The sequence below is a fragment of the Leptonychotes weddellii genome, chromosome 11, assembly GCF_054177405.1.
Source record: "Leptonychotes weddellii isolate Sample4059 chromosome 11, ASM5417740v2, whole genome shotgun sequence".
In the NCBI taxonomy this organism is placed as follows: Eukaryota; Metazoa; Chordata; class Mammalia; order Carnivora; family Phocidae; genus Leptonychotes; species Leptonychotes weddellii.
Genome location: NC_138379.1, coordinates 66,789,785 through 66,807,588, shown reverse-complemented (window position 1 = coordinate 66,807,588; position 17,804 = coordinate 66,789,785). Strand labels below are relative to the sequence as shown.

The 17,804-nt window shown below is 32.1% G+C and overlaps 1 protein-coding gene across 7 annotated transcripts in view; it reads right to left on the bottom strand.

Annotated features, from left to right (window-relative positions):
• CNTN5 (contactin 5) overlaps nucleotides 1-17,804 on the bottom strand; it is a 1,075,732-nt gene that overhangs the window by 866,526 nt on the left and 191,402 nt on the right. For 4 of the 7 annotated variants that reach the window (XM_081799059.1, XM_081799056.1, XM_081799057.1 and 1 more), the window contains one exon: nucleotides 1,250-1,321. The exons of the other annotated variants lie outside the window; for them this stretch is intronic. The gene's annotated coding sequence lies outside the window, so the exon portion shown is untranslated. The remainder of the gene's footprint in view (nucleotides 1-1,249; nucleotides 1,322-17,804) is intronic. 7 annotated transcript variants of the gene reach the window in all.

Below are 17,804 nucleotides of genomic sequence, written 5' to 3'. Positions count from 1 at the left end.
AAGGAATGTGAAAAAGTAATATAAAACTACCAATTATATTTATAATAAAAATTATAAAGGAAATCAAGAATATATTAGAGAATGTACAATCAAAATAAATGGAGAGAAAAGTCATGTTCAAGAACTGGAAGATTCAATAATCTGAAAGTGACAATCTCAAATTGACCCATACATTCAATAAAATTAAATGAAAAAATCTTAACAGGAGGAATTTGACAACGTAATACTGAAATGTATATGAAAGTACAAAGGACCAAAACAATTTTTTTAAAGAGTCAGTAAGTCTACATGGTATTAACATAGGAATGGACAAATAAAACTTGTTAACTCAAGCTAACTGACTCTAACACACTATCTTCCATAAATAACTGTTTTAACTGAAAGACAAATGTGAGTCCTTGTGGAACAACAACAATGATCTTACATAAATACATCAGAATTAAAACAAACAAACAAACATGAGTTTTAAAAGAAAAGCAAAAATCTTACACTTCCTTAGATTTTTAATATAGTTACATCTGCTTTTTGTGGAATAAACATTTGTCAAACCTATATAAAGTGACTTTCCCCAGTGCTACTTTAAATTTATCAATCAATTAAGAATTTATTACTTGAAAGCATTTTTAAGATTTAATATTCTTTATGTATTTCCTGGTATTGTGTTGGGTATTGGACATTAATCAACATCGAAAGAATTTTGATGTCAAGTAGTGACTACACAATCCCAATGTTAAAGGAAGGATCTTCTTCCAAAGCAATCTTTGCTAAGTGCAAAGGTCTACATTGTAGGCAGTATAGAAACAAGTCAGTTAATCATTGCAACACAGGAGACATCACTACTTAGAGCTTCATCACCTAGTCGCTATATTTATGCCAATATGATGCCAATATGTCTATTCAATTGGGTATCACAAAAATGCTTGTGATGCATTCATTGAGAACCAACTAACAATTCCAGTGGGTTCTATCTCCAAATTCTTCAACAATAGAGAATAGAAATCAATGTTTTACTCGATCATATGATAAACTCAAAAAACACTTCTCAGGATGCCATATCTTTTATTATCTGTCTAAATCAAGTGACAGTGAGTGAGAAAAGACCCATATATGTGACTTAATATTTAGGGAGATATAATTGATACTGAATATGCTTGCAATGTTCTCTTACCAATACTAGAAGGAATTGTTATCTCTAAAATTTGAACAGAGAGTACTGTGTCATAGTAGGTAAGAGTGTGAATTCTCCTACCTGGGTTTAAATCCTAGGTTCCCATATGTTAAATGTAAGGTATTGGGCAAGTTTTGGCTTCAGTTTCCTCATCTGTAAAAAAGAGAAATATGAAAATATCTACATCAGAGAATATTGTGAATCTTGAATAGCTCATTCTTTTTGAAGGATGTATAGTTTGTGCCCAAAAAGTTGCTATAATAATTGTGTATTAAATCTGTGAACACTCTTTCTGGTTATTAAATTTTACCTATTTTGCCAAAATATATTCATTTATTTCTGATCAGACTTATTGAATACCTACATGTCAGATACAGTAGTAGACACTTATACCTCTCAGCAAGGTCTTGCCACATCAGTTTTTAGGTCAGTGAAATGTAGCAGGACATAGTAAGACTGCATGTTCTTATTTGAAGAGAAGGAAGGATAGGAATTAGCATAAATTATGTATTTATGTTTATGATATATCAGACTTTAGAGTAGATTCTTTAGATGCGTTGTGTTATTTACTCCTCCCCGCAAAAAAACAATTTTACAAATGAAGAAATGAAGCCAGAAAATTGAATCAAATTAAATCTCTATACAAATGGTGTCAAAATACATACCTCAGTTTTCTAATCTCTCGCTCTTTTATGTTACACTGTGTCTTTCCCCTACTTTTAACACCTACATGATAATAAATGTTAATAACTCCATAAAATTATCCAAATAAGTTTTGAAATCTTTTCTATGTTATAGAGGATGGCCAGGCACATAAAGAAATTTATATAAATATTTGACTACACTATTAAGGTCTTTTATCTTCATTTTCTGACTTTTCACTTTTCAGTAAAGATATAGACTTCTATCAAGATTAATCTTCACTGAAGTTACTATTTAAAAAATTTCCAGCCAAAAATTAAGGTTCAAATCAACAGAATATGTATTAATATTATGTTGTTCATAGTTTGGCTTTAATTCTGAATCTTTGCTTTATAAATTTTTTAAAATTTTTTTGTGTCATATACATAGAGAGACTAGTCTATGATTAGCTATTATCTTTGTTTTTGTCAAATATTGCTTTTGTTGCTGTGATACTTAACTTCATAATCTGAATATTGTTTAACCTCAAAGAAGAACTAGCCAGTTTATAACATCTCAGATTGGAACAGAATGGCTTTGCTAACATTTCTACGCTAAGCTTCATTTCATAAAGATATATTTTTTTAAGTTTTTATTTACATTCCAGTTAGTGAACATACAGTGTAATATTAGTTTCAGATGTATCACTTACTGATTCAACACGTACATACAACACCCGGTGCTCATCATAGAGATATTTTTTAAATGCAGAGATTTCATACTTGAGTTTACTGTTTGGCAGCTGCTAGAATATACTACCATAATCATCCTGCACATGGCCTTTGGAAGCATTTATAGGGACAATCATCGCGTCGATTTTGATATTATGGCAGCATCCCAGGAACTCGTGACTGGTATTACTTGCACTGCAATTCTGTTTAACGGTAGCTACTGCCCCATGACAATATAAAAAGTGCCCTTCGACCATTAATTCGTAAACCTCTGGTATTGAGGCCGACTTGATGACAGTTATTATGCCAATTCTCCAAGGACCTGCTGGCTTACAGCTACTGCCTCACTGCCATTGCCAGTTATTATATAATTAAATGAAATAATGTATAGGTAGTATATTCAGATCCCTTTAACATTTATAATGATGATGAACAACTCTTGTTCTTGTAGCATTGTCTGTCTTGGCTAAGAGTACAAAATATGTTCACAGGATAACAACCACCTTCCCAGTTAAATTGGTGATGTGAAGATATGGTCCTAGATCTCATACATTTTAATAGGTGGAATCAAGTAAATTAATACTTAACTCAGTTGGTGGAACTTCATGCACAAATAACTCAGGCTTGACTAATCAGGTTTAATATTATAAGGTAACATAAGCTCCCATCAGTTGGTTTAATGTCACTCAAGATGATATCCTGGGAGTATACAGTTCCACTCAGATCCTTTTAGATCAGTAGATTTCAACTGCGGTGATTTTGCCCTCCATGGGACACTGGGCAATGTCTGAAGACATTTTTAAACGTCATAACTTGGGAAGTTTTCTACTGGCATCTGGTGAGAACATGTTGAAGATGCTGCTAAATACCCTTCAATGCACAAGACAGTCACCCACACCCACTCTAAACTAGAATTAACTGGCCCTAAATGTCAATAGTGCTAAAGGTGATAATCTTGGCCTTAGATGACAGAAACTTGAACTTCAGCTAATGGCCTTCAGTGGGATATGGTCAGGGTACTGTAAAGCTGTTTTCTGGCTTCCATTGTCCATATCACATATACATGTTTGTGCAGTGAAAATTATAGAAGTGTAGAGAGGGACATAAGTATATAATATAGGTATATATCTCACAAAACAAGTCTTTTTTTTTTTTTAAAGATTTTATTTATTTATTTGAGAGAGAGAGAATGAGAGACAGAGAGCATGAGAGGGAGGAGGGTCAGAGGAAGAAGCAGACTCCCTGCCGAGTAGGGAGCCCGATGCGGGACTCGATCCTGTGACTCCAGGATCATGACCTGAGCCGAAGGCAGTCGCTTAACCAACGGAGCCACCCAGGTGCCCCTCACAAAACAAGTCTTAACTACTTTCCTACTAGATTTATTTGCTGATAGACACATTCAAAGATAGACCAATAATAAAATTATTTTTAATAATTTTACATACTTTTAATGTAAGCATATGTGTGAAGCAATAAGAACTTGCTTGTTAAGCAGTTTGAAAGTGATGCCAATTTTTGCATATGCCTCTCATTTGAAATTATAGGCAAAATAATATTTTTGATCATTAATTTTGTACATATATTATTATTAAAAGAAGATTTTAATGAAAGTTACCCAGGAGTCTGATTTCAGATTCACAAGTAATCACTCATTCAATATAGCCAAATGTTACTTAAGTGCCCAACACTGTTCTTTCATTACTCTAAAAGCCTGTGTTATGTACAAGGGAACCGTCTTCACTTGAAGGGACAAAAAAGAGGCACTTGAGTGGAATTCCTTTAAGTCCTGCTGGGTTGCCAGAGGCTGTGGCTCTCAGGTTTTCACGTGCTTAAGAATCACTTGAGGGTAGGGTGCCTGGGTGCCTCAGTTGGTTAAGCGACTGCCTTTGGCTCAGGTCATGATCCTGGAGTCCTTGGATCAAATCCCGCATCGGCAGGGAGTCTGCTTCTCCCTCTGACCCTCCCCCCTCTCATGTGCTCTCTCATTCTCTCTCTGTCAAACAAATAAATAAAATCTTAAAGAAAAAAAAAAAAAAAGAATCACTTGAGGGTACTTTTTATCATATTCTTGTGCCTGAGCACCAAAGAGTATGATATAGTAGGTATGAAGTGGGCATTTTAAAACCAAATGTTCTGGTGATTTCATGCAAATGATTTCAGACCATAGTTTCAGAAATACTACCTTAAATCTGCAGTTCACTGAGTACAACTCCAAAGCTACAGGGTATTCAATTTGGGAAAGGGTGACTAGGAAAGCCTGGACAAAAAAGGTCAAAAAAGCTTGAAGACTGTAAATAACAAATAATTATTACTTTATAGCAATAATTCATTGATTCAACAAGTATTTACTATAAGCCAATTATCTACCATGAATAGTCTCAGCACTAAGAATATTGTTATAAATATAACAGAAAAAATAATCTGCCCTGATGGAGTTTATATTCCAGTGGGAAGAACCAGACAATGAATTACTAACATAAGGCAGAAACAATTAATAGTTGTCTTCAGATGCACACTTTAAGGTGATTTATTAGTAAGCTCTTGAAAGAAATAATTTAAAAAATTATTTCCCTTGAAATAGTTCCTTCTCTACACCCCTCTCCATAGGCCCATAATTCTACCAAATTTTAAAAACACTAATTGACACCAAATTAACGGGCCAATGGTTTACACCAAAGCAATAGAATACCTCACTCTCTAAATGATGTTGTTGCCATTTGTTACATAGTATCTAGAAGTAAAAATCTTGGCAAATCTTACTGCCACGTTTTGTTATCCATTGTGAAGAACTATTGCATACATTTTATTTTGGGTGAGTTTATATCTCAGTGTTAAAACGCCATACATTGTCATAATTACACTTTTTGTGCTGTTTAATAAGGTGTTGCAACCTTATAATTAATATGATTTTTTAAAGTTTTCTGATTTGAATGACAAAAATATAATGTGTGTATGTTTGTTTTTGTTGTTCTTGTTGTTGTTCCTCAGCTACCTAGGACACTAAATTTGGAGGATTTGAAGAGTATCCCAGTCAATAAGAGAAAAATATTAAAGAGTGTTTGAAAAACTCTAGAATGCAAAGTTTAAATCTATTTACTGCTGACTTTATTGGAGCTTTTATTATGTGATTATGAATTATGATCCTTCAAGACATGACAAAATAAACACTGTTACCAAATTTTTCAGTCATTATTTCTTTTCATAGAGTTTATAAAAGGACCATATGCTCTGAAAGAATAATTAAGAACAGAGGGAAATATGGAAAAGAATTTTTAAAAACCTGACAAGCCAAATTAAACAAATCTATCATCTATCCGCACATGTATAATTGTATGACTACATGGCCTACATTTAACTGGATGTGAAAATATTCATCAGAACAACACCCTTCCTACTTTGAGTTGAGATTTTCTGATTTTAGTGCTTGTATCTCAGCCTAAGAAGAAGTAATTTTCAGATTAGTTCCTAATCATTAAGTGACTTTCTTCTCCCAAAAGAGCAGGACATAGTTCTCACCATCAAAGCATTAGAAAGGATGCTTCAGAGGAAAATAATATAGTCAAAGGAAGGAGTAGTCAGAATAGAGAATGCCAAATTTTTGTTGGAAAATCTTCGAATATCAGCTGAGGTTTTGTAGGATGTATTGGAGGGAACACACATATCCAAGGAAATGAGTCACTAAAGGTGCACATAGATATTCTGCGAGCATACACATTAGTAAAGATGGAAGGTAATCTTAAAATAAAAACAAAAGATCAAAACAAACAAAATATTCCACACTGATAGGTTTTGATTAAAAAAAAAGATATGTCATATAAAAACATCCTTCAAATTTGGAATTGTGTGTATTTGCAAACTGACTTGTTGTAGGAAAGATTTAGAGTAATTACTAATTTAAGACCATTTTAACTTATTAATTTCATGTTATTTTTATACTGTAATATAAAAGTATTTACAATATAAAATATTGTACAATATACTGCACAATATAAATATACTACACAATATACTGTTTTTCAGTAGTAACAAATATTAAAATTCTTACACTAACATAGTCTGAGTGCTAAGGGCCAGATATTATTATGAAAGAAATCTAGACCCAAATAGAACTTAGTGACCCAATTCAAGGATTTTTGTTTGTTTTTATCAGCTTAGTGAGGCAGAACTTAGGACCAATGTCATAATTTTAATGTTTATTATTCTTAGTAATATGTATTTTATGCTTAAGTTAAATATAATAAATTTTATGTAGTTCTCATTTAATGGGTTCACTTCTATCAGTTCACAAAGTATCTTGTCTTCTTCAAGTTTCAATCCTTCATTTACTCATTTAAAAAATATTAAGTGTTTATTATACTCCTTCTGTGTTACAATTCAAAGTGCTTGTCTAGTGTCTTAACACATTTCTTGCATTTCTTTGACACTATATGGTTCTTGCAATTAGAATATCAATGTCTAGAGTTGGCAAAGCAAGGTTAACTATACCTTTCAGAACACTGTCTCAATGAGATTGTTCTGTTTAAAAATGTAACAGTGGACATACATGAAATGTCAGTCAATTTACTTGTGGCTCAGTCACTCCAGATGCTGTTGAGAGTTTATTTTTACTGCATAAAAGGATAAAAAATTTTGGATTTTGTTACCTCATTCTCATTACTTAGAAATAGTACATGTGTGTGATGTCATACATGCATTCATACAGGTAAATAATCATTACAAAAAATAACCATGAGAGACTATGGACTCTGAAAAACAAACTGAGGGTTCTAGAGGGGAGGGGGTGGGGAGATGGGTTAGCCTGGTGATGGGTATTAAAGAGGGCACGTTCTGCATGGAGCACTGGGTGTTATGCACAAACAATGAATCATGGAACACTACATCAAAAACTAATGATGTAATGTATGGTGATTAACATAACATAATAATAAAAATAAATAAAATAAATAATGAGAGAAAACAGTAAATCGAAAAAGTCAAGCATTCTGGCATCATATTTGTGTTGGATCAGAAAAACTAACATTATAGATGAAATAATACTTATGTTCATGATCTTTAAATATTAAGAAAATGGTAGCTGTTAATGCTATTATGACTGTCCAAACATCTCTTTCTTAGTGGGAAATTCATGGTACTAGGTCACTAATTTATAGTCCCATTAGATTGGGTAAATGATGGAAAAAACATCTCTTTCTATTAGGCTTTGAATGCTGCCAAAATTTGGGGAATATACAGAACAAAGATCCAAGGAATGTGATCATAAGCCAGAAAAAGGAGCAAAAGTTAGCATATAAGGAAAAAATAATAATTTAAAACTGCAATAGAAATTGAAGACATGGAGATGTGGAAGCATCTATTTTAAGTTGTGACATAAAATGAATTAGAATTCTATTTCTATAAAGTCATAATCATATCTCTTTTAAATAACTCTTATCTTAATAATGATGTATAGATAAAATATTTTCTACTTTTTTTTTCTTTATGTCCAGACAGAAGAGAAAAAAAAAAAAGTTACATATTTAGAAAAGAACAGGAGTGACATAATACAGAGATTCCCAACTTCAGCTGCATCAGAATCACCTGGTAAAATTGTTAACATATTTCTGGGCTCTACCGCCAGACTCTCATTCAATAGGTCTAGGGTAGTGCCTGACATTTTTAATTTCTAATTTTAAAAATTTTTTCTCATTTTTATTTTTATTTTAATTTCCAACAAGTCCCTAGATCATGCTGACACCTCTAGACACTTGGAGAATCACTAATAAAATGTGTGAGCATTTCTTTAGAAATTTATAGGGATGTTAATGGAAACTATTTGAAGAAAAATTATTTCTTTCTCTATTTTACTACTTCTATTGGACATTGTAAAAAGTCAGAGTAATGCCTTTAAGGGAGCTACAAGAAGTTATAAGATACCTCATTAACAATATTCTTTCAGAATGGTTTGAATCAACATTTTTTTTCAGGAGTCTATAAGACTAGAGTTGGGCATTAATTTAATTGACCACAGGAATTCAAATATATATATATACATTTTATTGAGCCCACACACATGAAACTGGCTATTCACATTGCCATTAATAACATGTTACAACAATTACAAAAATACATATAAGATATCTTGGTCAGAGTTTAGAACTGAAATCCGAAAGAATGGTAGAACCTCCTAGATAGGCTTATGGATCTGAAAGTGTGCAAGAAGCCATAGTTTTTCCATGATGAACTTGTAAAGGAAGAGGAAGAGGAAGGAGTGAAGGGGGAGGAGAAGGAGACTTGTTTCATCATTTACTATGTAAGCAGTCAGGTCTGAGATAGCCCTGAGAGATTCCTATATGTTGTGGGAAGTAGATAAATGTTTTCTCATATGTTCAAGAGCAGCTTGGAGGTGGTACAAAGAACTCTATCTTTTGGAAGGATCAAGGAAAATACAGACAGCAGTGTCCTGCAGGATCAGAAAATGCCTACTCCCCTATTCCTCCTTATTTCCAATTTTCCTTTGCAAATGCTTAATTAATTTTTCTTATTCTTTTTCTTGATTTTGCCCCAAAAACCTCAGTTTCAAAATACTATGAAATTTAAAGACAACCCTAGGCAAAAGCCATGAGGGAAACCTCCCCCAATTTTTTTTAAGAAATTTTCATCATGTATAAGTATGGGCATTTGAAATAGTAATACAAAATGATAATTGTATTATATGTCAATTTTATTTTGTGACCTAAGATTCATACTTACCACACCAATTTTTGTGTGCATCTGAAAAAAGAACTATTTGAACATTATTCTGTACAGAAATAAAATGCTTCCAATAGTACATGAATTAAAATATTAAAATAGGACTTTTCAATCTTTTACATATTTTTCCTAAAGTCTCTAATGTAACTCTTTGTGGCTTTTAGTCTCATCCAAGTTGTCATAACTTTGATGAATCTGTACATGAGGTCTATAAAAAGAGATGAGTGGTTATTACATGTGAACAAGTATCTTACTATAGATAAAAAGCCACAGCTGGTTTACAGAATCACCCTCCCATAGTAATTTTCCATCCCTCAACAATTTTAAAAGCAATTCATATGGAAAAATGGAGGTTACCTAATATGTGGGAGATATGACTATATCAGAAATGTTCCATTAACTTGAATTAGGTACTAAATCTTTTTATGCCATTGATCAATAATAGAATCATATTTTCACAAATTATCACTCAAAACTCAGACAATAAAACTAGATGATAATTTAAAACTTTTCAGGTGATAATTAAACTTGTCTAAATCCCATCAAAATCAATAAAAGCAAGCAAGAAGAGTTAATACCTACTATTCTCAAACTATTCCAAAAAAAAAAAGAAAAAGAAAGGAAAATTTCTAAATTCATTCTAAGAGGCCAGCACTACTCTGATACCAAAACCAGATAAAAACACCAAAAAAAAAAAAGAAACAAACAAAGAAAAAAAGAACTACAGACCAATACTCTTGATGAACATGGATGCAAAAATTCTCAATAAAATACTAGCAAACAGAAGGCAACAATAAATTTTAAAAATCATTCATCATGATCAAGTGGGATTTATTCTTTTGTTGCCAGGGTGGTCCAATATTCACAAATAAATCACCATGATACACCACATTAATAAAAGAAAGGATAAGAACCATATGATCCTTTCGATAGATAGAAAAAGCATTTGACAAAGTGTAACATCTATTCATGATAAAAAACTTCAACAGTGTAGGTTTAGAGGGAACATACCTCAACATAATAAAAGCCATGTACAAAAAGACCCAAAGATAATATCATCCTTGATAGGGAAAATTGAGAGCTTTTCCTCTATGGTCAGGAGCAAGACAGGGATGTCCACTCTCACCACTGTTATTTAACATAGAATTGGAAGTCCTAGTCACAGCAATCAGTCAACAAATGGAAATAAAAAGCCTCCAAATAGTCAAGGAAGAAGTCAAACTTTCATTATTTGCAGATGACTTGATACTCTAAAAGACTCCACCAAAGAATTGCTAGAACTGATAAATGAGTTTAGTAAAGTTCTAATATACAAACTCAATGTACAGAAATCTGTTGCATTTCTATACACCAATAATGAAGCAGCAGAAAGAGAAATTAAAGAAACACTCCCATTTACAATTGCATCCAAAACAATAATATATGTAGGAATAAATCTAACCAAAGTATTGAAAGACCTGTACTCTGAAAACTATAAAACACTGATGAAAAAAATTAAAGATGACACAAAGAAATGGAAAAATATTCCATGCTCATGGATTGGAAGAGCAAAAATTTTTAAAATGCCTATAATACCCAAAGCAATCTACACATTTAATGTAATCTCTTTCAAAATACCACCAGTAACTTCGTATAGCTAGAACAAACAATCCTAAAATTTGTATGGAACCACCAAAGACCCCGAATAGCTAAAAGAACACTGAAAAAGAAAAGCAAAACTGGAAGTATCACAATTCTGCCCTTCAGTTATATTACAAAGCTGTAGTAATCAAAACAGTGTGGTACTGGCACAAAAATATACACACAGATTAATAGAACAAAATAGAAACCTCAAAAGTAAAGCTGTAACTATATGGTCAATTAATCTTAACAAAGCAGGAAAGAATATATAATGAAAAAAAAGACAATCTCTTCAACAAATGATGTTGGGAAAACTGGATGACAACATGCAAAGAATGAAACTGGATCACATTCTTACCTTATATGCAAAAATAAATTCAAAATGGATTAAGGACCTAAATGTGAGACAGGAAATCATAAAAATCCTAGAAGAGTACACAGGCAGTACCCTGTTTAACATCAGCTGTAGCAGGTTATTAGATAAATCTCCTGAGGCAAGGGAAACAGAGCAAAAATAAACTATTGTGACTTCATCAAAATAAAAAGTTTCTGTAGAAGGAAACAATCAACAAAACTAAAAGGCAATGTTCAGAGTGGGAGAAGATGTTTGCCAGTGACATATCTGATAAAGGGTTAGCATCCAAAATATATAAAGAACATAAAATTCAAAACCCAAAAAATAATCCAATTTAAATTGGGCAGAATACATGAACATACACCTTTCATATGTATGTATGGACATACATACATCTTTCTGCAAAGACATACAGATGGCCAAGAGACACATGAAAAGATGTTCAACATCACTGATCATCAGAGAAATGCAAATGAAAACTACAATGAGATACCACCTCACACCTGTCAGAATGATTAAAAATGATTAAAATAAAAAACACAAGAAAAGAGAAGTGTTGGTGACTGGGGAGAAAGGGGAAATTTTTCCAGTGTCTGTGGGAATCCAAACTGGTTCAGCCACTCTTGAAACAGTATGGAGCTTCCTCCAAAAGTTAAAAATAGAACTACCTTATGATCCAGCAATTGCACTACTAGGTATATATCCAAAGATACAAAAATACTTATTCAAAGAGATACCTGTGCCCCAATATTTCTAGCAGCATTATCTAAATAGCCATACTATAGAAAAAAACCCAAGTGCCCATCAACTGATGAATAGCTGAAGAAGTGATATATATATATATATTATATATATATAATACTGATACACATATATATTACTCAGCCATAAAAAGGAATGAAATTTTGCCATTTGCAATGATGTGGCAAGAGCTAGAGACTATTAAGCTTTGTGAAATAAGTCAGAGAAAGACAAATACCATATGATTTCACTCATATGTGGAATTTAAGAAACAAAATAAACAAGCAATAGAAAAAAACAGAGAGAGGGAGAGAGGCAAACCAAGAAACTGACTTTTTAGTATAGAGAACAAATTGTTGATTACAGGGGTGGAGGTGGAGGTGGTGGGGGGTGGATGGGTTAAATAGGTGATAGGGATTAAGGAAGGCATTTGTTGTGATGAGTACCTGGTGTTGTATGGAAGTGTTAAATCACTATATTACACACCTAAAAACCAGTCAAGTATTTCCATATAAATAGAACCAAGCATCTGACTGGTCCCATTACAGGATATTAAGTTAAATAAATCCTCCAGGTGAGTTTGCCTTTTGCTTCTGCATGCAATCAAAAAGTTTTAACAACTTTTTTTTTCTCTTTTTTAACTCTACAGGTATGCTCTTACTTTAATAGATGTGTAATATTTATCATATTTCCCAAAGATGCAGTGCTCTATTCTCCCTACTAAATATTACTATATAATTTCCTTTTATAAGAAATTACTTTAGAGGACATTATTTCCAACTTATAGGATAGATATTATTTTACAAATTATATAACAAAAGAATTGCAGCCTTTTTTGTAATTATTCTACCATTGAGTTCTGTATTCATATAATGTACCACTATAGGAAAAATGTATCCAGCATAATATAATAATTTACAGTTTTTATTGACATTTGGAAAGTTTATTGATACAATTGTTAAAAAATACTTATGAAAAATGAAAAATAGTGACTGTTAGATCATCTGGTAGGTTGTTTGCAAGGATGGTTTCAGTTATTCCGTTTTTATATGCACAACATTTGGCCTTAGACTTTGCCATTCTTACATCAACATGTGAAGTTTATTTCTCCAGTCTTTGAATCTGGATTTGGTTATGTGATTTATTTTAGCCAACAAAACATTATAAGTCAGTATGGCACAAGCAAAGACTTGGAAAGTACTTGTGTATAGGGACTTGCCATTTTTGGCTGCCCTTAAAACCCTGAGCCTACAATATGAATGAGCCTGAGCTAATCTGTTGAAGAAGCCATGAGGAAAAGAATAAAGGCATTCAGCTGACTGCCTGACAACAACCATTCTTTTGAGTGAGACTATTGTTGATCATTTAATCCTAAAAGACTTGCCAGGTAACCACAGCCCCATAAGTGACACAAAGCAGGACCAACAGAAGAATCACTTAGCTTATCCCAACCCAAATTTCTACTTAGAATTGTTATACATCAAATAGCTGTTTATATAAGCCAATAAATTTAGGAATGATTTGTTATATAACAATGAATAAACATTGCAAAATGCAAAAATACAAAATTAGAATAATTAGAATAATGGAACTGATTTAAGAATGTACAAAGAGAGGAATGAAATAGCTTATAAACAGACCCAGGTTCGTATATGCATTTAGACTATGATGAAGACCTAAGTCATTTAAAAACAAATAATTTTTTTAAAACAAATGGAGTTATTATAATTAGCTACCTATTTTCAAACATATATCTCACAATATAGATTCCCCAATTGTGTATTATGAATTAAAGAATTAAATTGAAACTAAGTGAAACTAGGAGAAAATATAGATGAATATATGATTGTGTGTTATATAAGCCATTTATAAATATAATACTAACATCAGAAAAATATGCAAAAGATTATTGGTATACTGTATATAAAAGTAATGTTTATTTTCATCAAAAACAGTAAACAATAAATTCAGAAATTGTAACAAATACCTACACAAACTCATAAGCCATTTTTAGAAAATTCTAAAGTGAAAACATTACCAACACAAAATGACAAAGAATTACAATAAAGCAGTTCATACAGGAAAAATTGTCAATGAACATATTAAATATTTAACCATAATAATAAAAACATATCAAAATGATAGATGAAATATTTTTTATCTATTATATTACTATAGTCTAAATGTAATGAAACTCCTTTGTGTTAGCAAGATTTTGGAATGGACATTCCAATAAAATCTTGACAAGATTATATGCCTTAAAAATCTTTCTGGAAGGCAGGGATTTTATTTATTTACAGTTTTATATATGCACCCAACTTTTCATTGAGCAGTTCCTGTTCTAATGATGGATTTTAAGGGAAAAAAGAAAGAGAGATGTTAATAAAAAGATGTGTGCCTAAGTATGTCCATAGCAGCATTATGCTTAGGAGAGATAATTTGGAAAAAATGTGAAAGTCTTTAAGGATCATTATAATGGAAAGCTATCATGTCATTAAATGTCATATTAGCATCAAGCTATGATTTGGTTATTTACAATATTCACAATAATTACCAAATACAAATATTCACAATAAATGCGCATTGAAAATATGTATATTCAGCAGGAATTGCTAATATGTTTGGTTTTGATAGAATAAAAGTAGAAGGACATATACCACACTACAACAATGGTGCAATTATGCATAGTTTTAATTTGTAGTAGTAGTAGTAGTAATATTATTATTAATAACTGACATTTCTAAAGTATATACTATATATATACCCAGGCATTAAACTAAACATTTTATATGGATCATGTCACTACATAATCTTCACACAACTTCTGTAAGAAACTATTATTTTATCAATAAGGAGACTAATGCTTGGAGAAGATAAATACTTTGTCTAAAATTTTAGATACACTAAGGAGTGAGCCAGAATTTGGGTCCCTAATCTAACTCAGATTACTCTTCTGCTATTTGTACCTGTGTGTGTTGGTGGTGGCGAGGGGGTGACTCTAATAATGCTTTGTAAATATTATTTAAAAATATAGCTAAAAATGTTATTTAAAATAAAATAAAGTTAGAGACCCCCTCCAGGTACATTGTTTTGGTATCTCTCACACAAAATTGCCTACACAAGCAATTAAACTGACTAGCTTTAATTTAGATTTTTGTTTTTTGTTTTTTTTGTCTTGTTTTGTTTTGTTTTTGGCATTTAGTATCAGGCATCTTAAAAGACAAAACATCCACATGATCGCTCCCAAAAGAAAGGAAAGTACTGGGGAGAAAGGTAAGGGAGAAAAGGAGAGAATACTCAAGGGCAATCAAAAAGGAAGAAAGTGGAATGAGTTGACAGAAAATAACCAGTGTTCTTCACTATTTATTGAAGCAAGTTAACTCAGTTAGTTATGTGGGTAATTGTCAACAAAATTGTAAATGGTATATCAAGAAATGCTATTACACATGCTGGGTGCTCCATTACAGAGAATGTACTTTGGGCGTGGTGAACATCTTTTTCTGTCTGGATTTTCTTTTTCGTGTTAAAAATATATTGACCACTCCACAACTGTGGAATTTCTACTGCTCATTTAACTCTGCACTGAAATAGTTTCAAATCATGTCGTGTTTTTAAGAGTGCCACGTTCATGACACGAAGTCTCTTTGACTGACTCCAGAAGCCAAATTCCAGTCACTTTCTGTTGCTGGGATTAGTGAAACTCAATCCCAGGTCAGTTGTTCCTAAAACACAGGAGTCCAAATTAAATTCAAGGAAATTCTACTGGCATTCTAGATATTGGCCTTCCTCAGTTAATTATCTCTCAAATGTATATTCAAAATTCAATACAGATAAAATCTTTTAAGTGAATAAAATTCAAAGGAAAAAAGTTCAGCCAACTTTCCAAATATTTAAAACATATTCTTGGATCTAACCAGATCTGGATAAAGTGATATATTTGGACTATATTATATTGATGACTACTATAAGAAATAGTTTTCTTAATAGTTATGCCTATTGTAAGGATAGCAATTAAGGGTACTTTTTATTATTATTACAAAGCCATCTGTAACAAAATTCAAGAATAGTTGAATAGATGGAATTTTCCTGGGAACTTGGTGATTTTCTGTGTTTTTAATCTTGGGGATACTAAATTATGTAATTAATAATACTTTTTTCTTTCTCCTCAGCAATTAGATAACTTTGGTTAAGATTTTGAGTCAGGTCATAAATGTGTACATGTGAAAATAAAATATATACATTTAGTCTTATGTTTGATTACTTTTTATCTGCAATCTTTACTGTTTTCTTTATTTTTCATTGCTCTTCCACCTCCCTTTTACTATATGCTGATTCATTTGTTATGTGCTCTCTTCTGCTTCCTAATTTTTCTTTTTGTTTTTTTTCTGGAAGAACACATAAGATTATTGAATGAATGAAAGAATGAATTACTTTCTTAAATTTTAAAGGTGAGTATTAATGTTTGTTCATAATATATATGTGATCAATTTAGGTATGATTGCTAATCTAATTTTGGTTTGCTTGATTTTCAAACAACAATGGGTAGGTTTTGTTTGTTTTGTAAAAAGGCATACCTCAGAAAACCATTAATCATTTCATCCTGCCTTCTCAATTGACTTTGTAAGTACCTCTAGATCGGAGACTATACATTGTGTTTGCCCATGTAGTAGATATGGCAAGTCAAGTAGTTTCTCAGAGCTGTTGTCATTGATGAGGATGGTGTTTATTGACATGATTGTACCTATGTCAGTTCAGTCTATTTAACATATCTATTAGGCACAAGGACTCAATAGGTAATGGAGATGACAATAATCATGACCTAGATCATGAACTCTAGGATAATTGGAGAGTAATGGAAGAAACGTACTCACAAAACAAATTATTTCTATCACGGAATTGGTACAGTGATCAAGATAGACACAAGGTGTTATGGTGGAATTATATAATAAAACTTAATAGCTACACTTGTGGTGAGCATAGCATAATATATAGAGTCGTGGGATCACTATGCTGTACACCTGAAACTAATGTAACATTGTGTCTGTGATATTTCAAAATAATAATAAATAACAATTTTTTAATTAAAAAAATTAATAAAATTAACAAGATCTGCAATGCCTGTAAATAATCAACAATTATTTACTGAGCATCTCCTAGCAATAGAGCATCGAGAAACACAATACACAATACTCTCTTTTGATTCCCTTTCTGCTTTTATATGTTTTAAACTTTTCCCTCACATTCTTAGATAATTCCTTGACTCCTTTTTTTTGTCCTTCATTGCAATATAAGATTTCTTTCTGTTTCGGGGCACCTGGGTGGCTCAGTTGGTTAAGCGACTGCCTTCGGCTCAGGTCATGATCCTGGAGTCCCGGGATCGAGTCCCGCATCGGGCTCCCTGCTCGGCAGGGAGTCTGCTTCTCCCTCTGACCCTCCTCCCTCTCATGCTCTCTGTCTCTCATTCTCTCTCTCTCAAATAAAAAAAAAAGATTTCTTTCTGTTTCTATTGAAACAAGTTATTGTACTGCATATGATTAAAATTTAAATATATATCCCATTGCTATATCATCTCACCCTTTCAATATGACCTAACTCAATATTTTGTTTGTTAACTGTATGTTATGGAGAATACAAAGGGTCAAGGAATGTCACCACATGTAAACAAAGAATATTACTATTTGAGGAGATTTGAAACAACATTCTAAAATCTGTACCACTATGTTATTTGTACCATCTGAAATTCAGATTTCCAAATAGAATAAGCTTTTAGAAATGCTTCCATTTCTTTGTTTTGTTTAGGTTTTGCCTGTGCTTCAAATAGGAAGTTAGGAAAATTCCC